Raw genomic sequence first — 10,634 nt, 5'->3', positions numbered from 1 at the left:
AGTCCCCAGCTGCTGCAGGCACGGAAATTGATCTATCCAACCAATCAGTTGATTGAATTGGGTGATCTAGGGCATCCCCTCACTTGACCTCAGTGGTCCATATCAGGGAAAAAGTCTTGGACTCCCATGAGGCAGCTTTCTGTTTTCTTAGCAAGTTCTCCATAGTCATAGACTCCTCCATTGCCCTCCTCTTACCACTTTGTGGGGAGGAGTGTTTTGAAGTTGTAGTGATTGTTCCTTTTGTGTAGTTATACATGTAGTCATAATTACACTGACAACCAAATATATAAATCATTCCCCTTGAGAATTTGATCCACTCCTCTGACCTCTTGATCACAACTCTCTGCTGTTGTAATTCATAATTTATTTTTGAAGAGAACCAGTGATATCATGAGGGTGATTTTTTGTGAACTGATTTTAACTGATTGCAGAGTTGGACAGTTGTCAGCCTCAACTCTGTCTTCCAGAATCATCAGAGTCCAGCATCAAGACAAAAGTCAAGATAACTGGTGATGATTCAAGATGCGGTAGAGGGCCTTGATGTCTTCTGTGGTTGACCAGGCTCTAAGCACTCTAGAGCATGTGCTTCAGCCACCTTCATAGCTGTTGGAACAAACTGTTTTCATCTACCTATTCTACCACCCATTATTGGCAAAGGAAATCATTGTATGCTTGTAGTCATCCCCTAATTCACCCACAAGTTTGAGGCCTATTTTGTTCCCATCAACCTGGTTTTTAGCCCATTTCCTGAGAGTTTTACTGAGTTGTGACTGCTGTGCCTACTATAGCTTCTTGGAGCCACAGATGAGAGTTGGGTGGCAGGTGAAAACCAAAGGTGGATTGGCAACCCCAAAAAGGGCCCAGCTAGCTAATCCTCCCTGAATACCCCATACATCTTCAAACCTCTGAAGCAGTTCGTTCAATCCTAATAGTGCTCTCTCCTTCTTGCTGTGGAGTAGTAAGTATAAGTAGCATTTTCTCCATCATCAAAATGGCTATTCAACAATCATAGATATTCAAATATAAATGTATCTGAGTACCTTCAAGTATACAGTGTCCCAAAACATTTAGTGAATTTTTTAACTATTTAGTTTGACTTTTGAGACAACTTGTTTGTACCAGAAACTGGTCCCAGAAGGTTTTCCAACAATCACTCCTATTTAATCCCATGAATCCTCTCATATCGAATCTGTACCATGCTCCAACAGGACCCAAAGAATTCCTCATTTGGTGTGACTGAGTTCCTCTTCAAAACAAAAGGATAACAGTTTTCCATATTGAGTCCTCTGGATTAGTCCTGGTTCCATTAGAGTCGGAGAGATCAAATTCAGCACCATGCACTGATGAGTAGTGAGGCTTGCCCATCTCTGTAGCTGATTCTGACTTTTTTTGTTGTTGTTGTTCAGTTTGATAATCTGCCTGCCCCACTGAGTAATAAAAAAAAAAGTATGTTCTTATCCTTTTTGAGAGGTTTAGTAATCAGTTTCCAATTGCTTTCTAAAGCCTCTATTTTGCCAGGCATTCTCAGAAGGGCCCAAATTTTCAGGCATTTACAAAAAAAATAAATCAGAGATGTGGTCTTTCTCCTCAGATCCCTTAGTGAGCACTTCTTATCTTTCCAAAACATCAACAGTATTTTTTTAAAGCCAGTCACTAGCTAGCTGTTCTTCAATCTTATAAAAGGATAACAAAGTGAAAACCATTATTTGCCCTTGTTTAAGACATTAACACCTTGTTTCTCTTCCCTGACCCTTCAGTGACTTCACCAAGTGAGTCTGAGGACAGTCTATTGATCCAGGTGTCTCAATCAACTTGGTGCTATAAATAAATTTTTAGAGAGATTTGGACTCATATACCTCTAAGGTCCCTTTCAGTTCAAAATCTCTGATCCTGATTCATTCTAATTCATCCAACATGTATTAAATATCTGTGGTGTGCAGAGGACAGTGCTAGATGCTGGAAGTGTTTAGATCTTCTCTGTCCTCAAGGAGTTCTAGTAAAGGGAATATGGCATATTTACCAATAACTATGGAACAGATACTAGCCATGTAACTCCAGGGACCTCACTTAATCCTGTTTGTCTTGGTTACTTCATCTGTAGAATGAGCTGGAAAATGGCAAACCATTCCAGTACTTGGCCAAGAAAACCCCAAGTGGAATCACAAAGAATCATACGCAACTAAATCAACAGAACATCCACAAAATAGTACAGAAGAAAGATAAAAAATGTTAATGGTCTGTTTGTAAACCTTTGCTCCCTATAATAGCAGGAGAGGATAAAAGATAGTAATAGTAAAGGACTCTGGAGGTTACCGGTCCAATCCTCTCCTTTTACAAATGAAGAAACTGAGTCCTGGAGAAAGTGACTTGTCAAAGGCCCCATAGGTGACAGTGTTTGAGACAGGATTTGGACCCAAGTATTCTGACCACAAATACAGCACTCCATTGTTCTAGAGTGTCTTGATGGCAGGGTCAAGTTGTCCTACTATTAGCTAGTTATCATGTTGTTCCAGTAAGAGTCTCAATACCAAGTTCAGATTGACTCTATTAATCAGATAGAGATATTTTGGTTCTGTTCCTCTGCACATAATTGAAGTGGGGCCTGGAAGTTAGTGATGGCACTAGTTATAGAAAACACACATTTGCCTTTCATCAGGTAATCGATCAATTGACCTTTTAGAGGAAGGCTCAATCTCCACACCTATCAATTTAAGCTATTCCATCTTCAATTTCCTTTTAGAGGTCAACATGGCAGCCCTTTCCATGAAGTCTGGTGCTTCTGGATATCTTCCAAGGCAGCCCAAGCACTCCTATGAAGGAATCTAGAGTGGCCTCTTATGAGAAGACTTAATATGTTGAAGGACTTTCCATCCCTATATTTCTCCTTCCCGCCCCCACCATTCTTGCACAGCAGGTCATTGACAAAGCACAATAAAATTCCACATCTCATTTTCTCCTAGAGGATCTAATCTCCATTCCTTCTGACTGCAGGTAATAAGTGGAAGAGTTCTTTGGGCCTCCCTTTTCCTCTCTGGGATTTCCATGCCAGGAAAGCCTATGACAACTCAGTTTTACAAAAGTGGACTTTGAAGCCAAGGAAAGAGTTGAGAGAGGTCAAGGTCAAGGGAGAGAACCTCCTTTACTTCATTTTTTTTCTGTAAGGTTCTCAAAGTACTTCTTTTTTTTTTTTTTTTTTTTTTTTTTTTAGTTTTTGCAAGGCAATGGGGTTAAGTGGCTTGCCCAAGGCCACACAGCTGGGTAATTATTAAGTGTCTGAGGCCAAATTTGAACTCAGGTACTCCTGATACCAGGGCCAGTGTTCTATCCACTGCACCACCTAGCCACCCCTACATCACTGTTCTTTAATATTTCTTCCTCTTCCCCTAATCCAGAAAACTTATCACTAGGAACAAAGGAGGGGGAAACAATTCTGATGCCACAGAGTAGGTGGCAATGCTTTATATGTGTTGTAAAGGCCACTCTTATCAAGGGGAGTGCTAACCTTCTCTCCTTTCATACAACACAGGAAAACAATTCTGTAAAAATAACCAAGGCATAAATAACTGTATATGCAATGTCCCACATTGCAATGTTCCACCTCTGTTAAGAGGGGAAGGAAGTAGATTTTTCTCCATTCTTTTTCAATGTCAAACTTTCAGTTTCAGGTCTTTTTTTTTTCATTTCCCAGTTGAAGTGATGGCCTATCTTGTTTTCCTGATTTTTCTTTCTTTATTCTACATGAGTTCATATAAATCTTCCCATGCATTTCTAAATTCTTCATATTCATTTTTTCTTGGGCACCATGTTCTCTTTCTTTAGGGAGCCAGACCCACTCAGAGCAGTCTGCTTCATTTTCAGTGAGAGCTGAAGCTGTTATAAGCTCATATTAATAATAAAGGGGTGAAAGAAAAAAAACCATTTAAGAAGTATTTCCTATATGCAAAGTTTGGGGAACACAAATCCAAAAGTGAAGCAGTCTCTGCCCCCAAGGAACTTATATTTAGTCTTGGCAGTCATAAGGATGGTGATCCTTATGATACAAAGGACAGTTGATTAATACCCTTTCAGAAAATGTTGGTATTGATTTCTAGTCAGAACAAATGATGGAAGAGAGGGAGTGGAGAGCACACAGGCCTCAGCAGGACAATGGTAAGATGATGTAGGTAGAAGGATATATGGAATAAGAGTTAATCAGACGCAGTGGGCTAAATTTCCAGCTAACGTGGAAGATTCCAGTCAGGTCCAGGTCCCTGAAAAACATGATCAAAAAAACAAAAATCCAACAACCTTGGATGTCATATGTCAAGAAGTCATTAAAGAAAACTACCAGAATCTATTATAACTACAGAGCAAATTGAAAATAGAATTTACTATACACCCCCTAAAAGATAGGAATTCAGAGCTACTGGTCAAACAATCACAAATAAGAGTTAAAAGACCACATTCAGGATCACATTAAGACTATTCTGGACCTATGATAATGGAAATAAATTTTTTTTAAAAAAGGAAAGGAAATCTTAAGTGTATATGTAAAATTTTTAAAAGAGCTTACAAGAATAACTTATCCAGCAAAACCGAGTATAATCTTACAAAACAGACCTTTAAGGGACTAAAGCAAGTGGTTGGGGTGGGGGGGGGGGGTGAAGAAGAGGCTGAGGAGATGAATGGAAATGAGAGGGAGATAGGGGATGAGAAAGATAAACTATTTTCTCCCTCCAAAAAATTGTCCTTCTGGGGAACTGAACTCAAACTGTTTTCAATTCCTGAATTGAAATCTTCCACCACTGACCTAAAAACCCTTTTGGACTGGGGAATTGCTGAAATTTAAATATAAAATTCCCAGAGTTGTGGTTTATTTGTTTGATTAGGCAACTCTACTTTTTCCTTCTTAACTTAAAGAGGGTCACATCTCAAGGGGTAGATAAAGGTTTCAGGACAGAACAGCTTGTTAATTGAAGGGAATTACTCTCTTTCACAAGAAAAAAGTTAAAATTCTAAATAGAATTTCAGAAATGTTAGATACAATTGAGTATGATGATAGAGTATGTATATTTCTCAGCTTTGTCATCTTTACAAACAAATTGATCTTATGTTAAGACCATAAAAACTCATAAATAAATGCAGAAAAGAAGGAATATCAAACATGAACTTTATTGAGAACAATATAATTAAAATTTTAATCAATAAGCATTTGTAAAAAATATTCAAACTGAAATGGAGACTAAATAATATAATCTTAAAAGATGTGTGAGTCAAAGAACAAATTGTATAAATAAGAGCTAATTTTATCAAACAAAATGGCAACAATTAGAGAACATACCAGAACTTTTAGGGTGCAACCAGAGCAATTCTTAAGAGAAAATTTGAATTTGTAAACACTTTCATTAACAAAAGAAAAAAATCTATCAGGGAATTGAGTACTCAATTTAAAAAAACTAAGAAAAGCAACAAATTAAAAAAAAAAACCTAAGTCCAAAACTAAAGTCCAAAATAAGAATTCTGAAAATCAAAAGCATTGATAAATTCTAAAACAAAAAATTGTTTTTTTAATTTTGATTGTAAAAATATCCTGTTAATAAAATGTTAATAAAAATTTGAATTGATAAAATTAGAACTTGTTTTTTAAACAAAATTAATAAAATAAAAAACCAGCTAGCTTATTTGATCAAGAAAAAAAGAGAAACAAACTGCTAGAAAGAAAATTCACAAAAGAAAAATTTTAGAAAATACATTTCCATATTTAAGACCAACCAAACTGATAAATGTATAAATACTCATACAAATATAAAAATATAAATTAAAGAAATAGAAAATTTAAATAACCCAATCTCAGAAAAAGAACTTAAATGTGATCAAGTAGCTCAAGTTTTTATTTTTTCTTTTTGTTAATAGCAGGTCCAGACAAATTTATAAATGAATTGTATCCAAATAGATTTTAAAGGACAATTAATTTTAGTGTTATATAAATTGGTTTTTAAAAAAAACAACATGTAGTAGTAGACTAATGAATTAATGATCATTCATTCACTCATCAACTTAACTTAGCCCCAAGAAAGAACTATAAAACTTAGTGGATTTAAGAACTGGAGGTTCTTTCAAAGAAAACTATTATACACAAGACAAATGATAAAATGGCCTCAGTCCCTATACTTCTTAACTTTCATCCCACCTCTCTTACTATTCCAATCTACCATCTAGCTTTAAGGGCCACTAAGTCTATGCCCAAGTGCTAAACTTGCTCTGAAAATAAATGGATCATCTCTGGTAATGCAACCCTGAGTTACTGCCCATCCAGGATTGTTAGCATCTAGGAAAGCAGTGACTAGATGCTTCCAAAAGACTAAGTTGAATAGAGTAACATAGCAAGAGCAGTAGCTCCAGATATTGAAGTCACTCAATGTAAAGAATTTACAGTTGGGATAAGACAAATGACTTTATCCAAGAATATGGAGTTTTTTCTTAGAAAAGAAAACTTTGGGGCAACTGAGAACCTGAGTTGAAATCTGGCTTCAGACATTTACTAGTTGTCTGACCCTAGGTAAGTTACTTAATTTTGCCTCCAAAACTTTCCAAAAAATAGGAGAGGCAGCATGGTATAATGTTTTGAGTGTTAGACTTGAATTTAGGAAGAAATGTGTTCAATTCGAAATTCATTAGCTGTATGACCTCTAGGATGGAGGTCAGTTGAAGGAAATTCCTATGCTTGACATAAACACTCCAAAAAAAGCACTAATAATTAATCAAGTGAGGGATTAAGAAAATATCTAGACCCTAAAATGAAATCTTTTTACATTTAGACTATTATAATAGTTAAAATTTGTAGAGGGCATATACTATGCTAGGCATTGTACTAAACACTTAACCATTATTAACTCAGGTAGGTGATATTATTATCCCCATTTTACAGATAAGAAAACTGAAACAAACAGAAGTGATTTATTCAGGATCACACGGTATCTGAAGTTGGATTTAATCTTGGATCTTCCTAATTCCAGGTTATAATATACATTTTAAGAAAATAAGATCAATAACAATATATTTACTCTGTTGCATTACAACTATGTGTTGTTTTATTACATAATGACAGTCATTGTTTATGTTTTCATTTTTTTTTACTTGCATCACTTTGTATAGGTCTACCCATAATCCTTTGTATTCTTAATGGGGAGGAGAGGAGGCAGGTTATTTTTATAGCACAAGAATTCTATCAATTAATATATCATAGTTTACTCAAACATTCCTCAACCATAAGATATATAGGTTGTCTCCAGTTCTTCACTATTACAAATTTAGAACAGATATAAATATTTTTGAATAGTCTAATCCTTTTGACTTCGTCCTCAAGTAGCTTACACTCAACTTGGGGTGCGAGGTAAGGAGGGAACAAATAACAGCCTTTGTTTTTTTTTTAGTACCACAATCTGTTCTAGTCTATCCCCATTCAGCCTCTCATACTTACTCCCCACCCCTCACTGAACCCTCCACAAAGAAAATGGTTAAGGAAAACTGACAGACAAAACAGATATCTGGCAGCATTCTATACCAATATAGTCTTCTATCCCACTACTGAATTATTTCATCATCTGCTTTCCAAAACCCAAACTGGTCACTGCAACTAATCTGAGACTTGCTGCTTTGTTTTCATTTATATTTCTGCTTACTCAATTCTGATTCATTTTGTACATTTTCCCATGTTTCTCTGAATCCATTCTTGTCCTTTCTTAGGGAGTGAGAGTATTCCATTACATTCATGTACCACAATTTATTTATCCATTCCTTAGTTGATGGGAACTTACTTTATTTCCAGTTTGGTGTTTTTTTTCTTCACTACACAGAAAGTGCTGCTATAAATATTTTTGTATATATGGGAATCTGTCTTTGATCTCCTTGGGTTATATGTCCTGCTGTGGGATCACTAGGTCAAAAGGTATGAATTTCCCTTCTTAAAGGCCCAAAGAGAAAATGGTTCCCACATACTTAAAAGCCTCAACTGGCACCTGCTGTTCTATAGATAATCTCCAACTGACTAGCAAAAACCAGCTGTTAGATCCTAAGCATAACTAGACAAATTCTACAGGAAAAGTCTACCTTATATCTCCTTGGGACTCTTAACATTGACATCCAGGCATTTGCAGAGGGGGGAAGGGGAGAAAGGGAGAGTGAGAAGAGAAAAGGGGGTGACAGAAAGTGGAGAAAAAAAAGGGAGAGGGAGGGAAAGAGAGGAAGAAGGTAGAGAGAGAAAGAGAGAAAGAGGGGAAAAGAAGGGGGGGATGAAGGGGGAGAGAAGGAAAGAAAGAAAGAAGAGAGAGAAGAAAAGAAAGAGAGAAAGAGAGAGAGAGAGAGAGAGAGAGAGAAGACCCTTCTTCTTATATACTCAAGAATTTAAGTACCTGTTTTATACTAAGTGGACAGTAGAGTGCTGGGCCTGGACTCAGTAACAGTGATCTTCATGAGTTCAAATCTAGCTTCAGACACTTAAATAGGGCCAGTCCCTTAACCCACTTTGTCTCAGTTTCTCCTCTGCAAAATAAGCTGGAGAAGGAAATGGGAACCTACTTTGGTTATCTTCACCAAGAAAATCTCAAATAGGGTCACAAAGTATTGAACATAATGGATGTGATTACATAACAGAGTAAAGAAAAGGGGTAATATATAAAAAGGCTGGAAAGGTGGGTTGGGGTCAGATAAAATAGCCAAATAAACTATATTTTATATGTTATATATATATATATATATATATATATATAATAAAAAAATTTAAAAGTTTATATTTTATCCTAGAAGCAACAATGGCCACCAAGAGCTAAATGAGGAGGGTGACATGGTCAACAGACCTATATTGAAGGAAAAAAATTGCTTTGGTATCATCCGAAGGATGGACTGGAGTGCAGAGAGAGACAAGGCAAAGGAGAGCAATTAGAATGCCCTTTGAATAGTGGAAATGAGACCTGAGCTGAGGTGGTGGCTTATGTGAGTCGCTTGACAGATATGAAGACAGAGATGGCAAGGTTTGGCAGCTGATTGGATTTGCAAAGGGAAGGAGAGTGATGGGCCACAAACCTGGAGAGGTTGTTGGTATCCTTAAGAGAAACATGGATATTTGGACAAGAGGCAGGTTTGGAAGGAAAATAATAAGTTCTGTTTTGGACATGTTGGGTTTGACAGGTCTCTCTATGGATTATCCGGTCCAAAAGGTCTTTGGTGACATGGGAGAGTGAATGGGTCCTGAATGTATAGCTGTAGAGGTGATATTTAAACCAGGGGGAGACAGCAAGGTCACCAAGTGAGACAGTGTAGAGAGAAACTGGAAGAAGACTTCATAGCATCCTGACTTCTTCACTAATCACAGAAGGAAAATGTGGTTTTCTTGAAGGGAGAGAGACATTTTCTTATGGTCTTTATAATTTGCTACAAGAATTGAGCATTAGGTTAGTAGGCTAGTACTGCAGACAGAGATGCTCTGAGCATAGAAATTTGGTTGCTTTTGAGTTCTCAGCACAGAAGAGATATCTTTTCTGCCAAATCATAGAACATAAACATCATAATCTTTGACTGGTTCATCATCATAGGTAGGGTAGAATTTTGGCCCATTTTTAATGAACGAGTTTCAAATCAACCCATTTAAAGAGTTTAGCAAATTGAATTTATGTGCTTCTTCCATGCAGGAATCATAGGTAGTTGACTGTGTAAAAATGCTCTAGAAGTAGGGTTCCCCTTACAGATGGGGAAACTGAGGCAGACAGGTGAATTGACTTGTCAGTGTCTCAGGTTGGAGTTTGAACCCAGGTCTTCCTGACTCCAAATCCAGGACTCTCTTCATTTTGCTATGGCTTGACATAATTGAATATGGCATCACAAGTCCAATTTAGAGCCACAGTACCCAATGTTTGGTGTAATGACCAAAGACCACCAGGCCTTTGAGAAAATGAGGTCATGGAAAGGAACCAGCTGGCCCTCACCTTCACCCCAGGGGAAGAAGAGGAAGCCTGGAGGCAGTGAGTACAGATAACTAAGTTCTATATCTCATTTAATCTTGTGACTAGACACTGACTAAGCTGGGGGAAGCTGGTGAGTGAGAGGATGTGGATAAATGCAAATCACAATTCTCTGTGCCACCTTTGCCTGCTAGCTCAGATGACCAGAAACCAAGTTGCCTGTCTCTGGAGTTCTAGAGTGCAGTTGTGACTTGTGGGGGCTCCCATAGGTACAAGAGTTAGGGAGATGGAGATCCCTTGAGGGGGCTCTGATAAAAATCCACATATTCTATAAAGTGACTAGGGATAGAGCCTGGTGGGGGGAAACTTCCTCTTCTGATGCATGTTGGCACCTTCACCATAATTTTTAGTTTTAGACAATGGTGTCAAATTCAAATAGAGACAGAAGGGCCACTAAATTATACATAAAGACCCCTGCAGGTCCTTATTCATTTAAAAAACCACACTTTAATTTTTTTTAAGTTAATATATCAACGTATTAAAATCAAATTGGAACTATATTTTAACCTTGTTTCTTTTGCTGCATTGGGGAGTATTGTGGGTGGAGTGATCAACACTTCTGGACTTAGAGACTTGCCTAAGGCTCAGAAAGGTTAAGGAACTTGCACAGGATCAAACAGCCAGTTTGTTCATGGGCAA

The 10,634-nt window shown here is 37.2% G+C and overlaps 1 pseudogene; it reads right to left on the bottom strand.

Annotated features, from left to right (window-relative positions):
* Positions 1 to 3,422: 3,422 nt before the first annotated feature.
* Positions 3,423 to 3,524, bottom strand: LOC141523210 (U6atac minor spliceosomal RNA; annotated as a pseudogene).
* Between the last annotated feature and the right edge of the window lie 7,110 nt (positions 3,525 to 10,634).

The sequence above is a fragment of the Macrotis lagotis genome, chromosome 4 (genome assembly GCF_037893015.1).
Source record: "Macrotis lagotis isolate mMagLag1 chromosome 4, bilby.v1.9.chrom.fasta, whole genome shotgun sequence".
Classification (NCBI taxonomy): Eukaryota; Metazoa; Chordata; class Mammalia; order Peramelemorphia; family Peramelidae; genus Macrotis; species Macrotis lagotis.
This window is presented reverse-complemented; position numbering and strand designations above follow the sequence as displayed.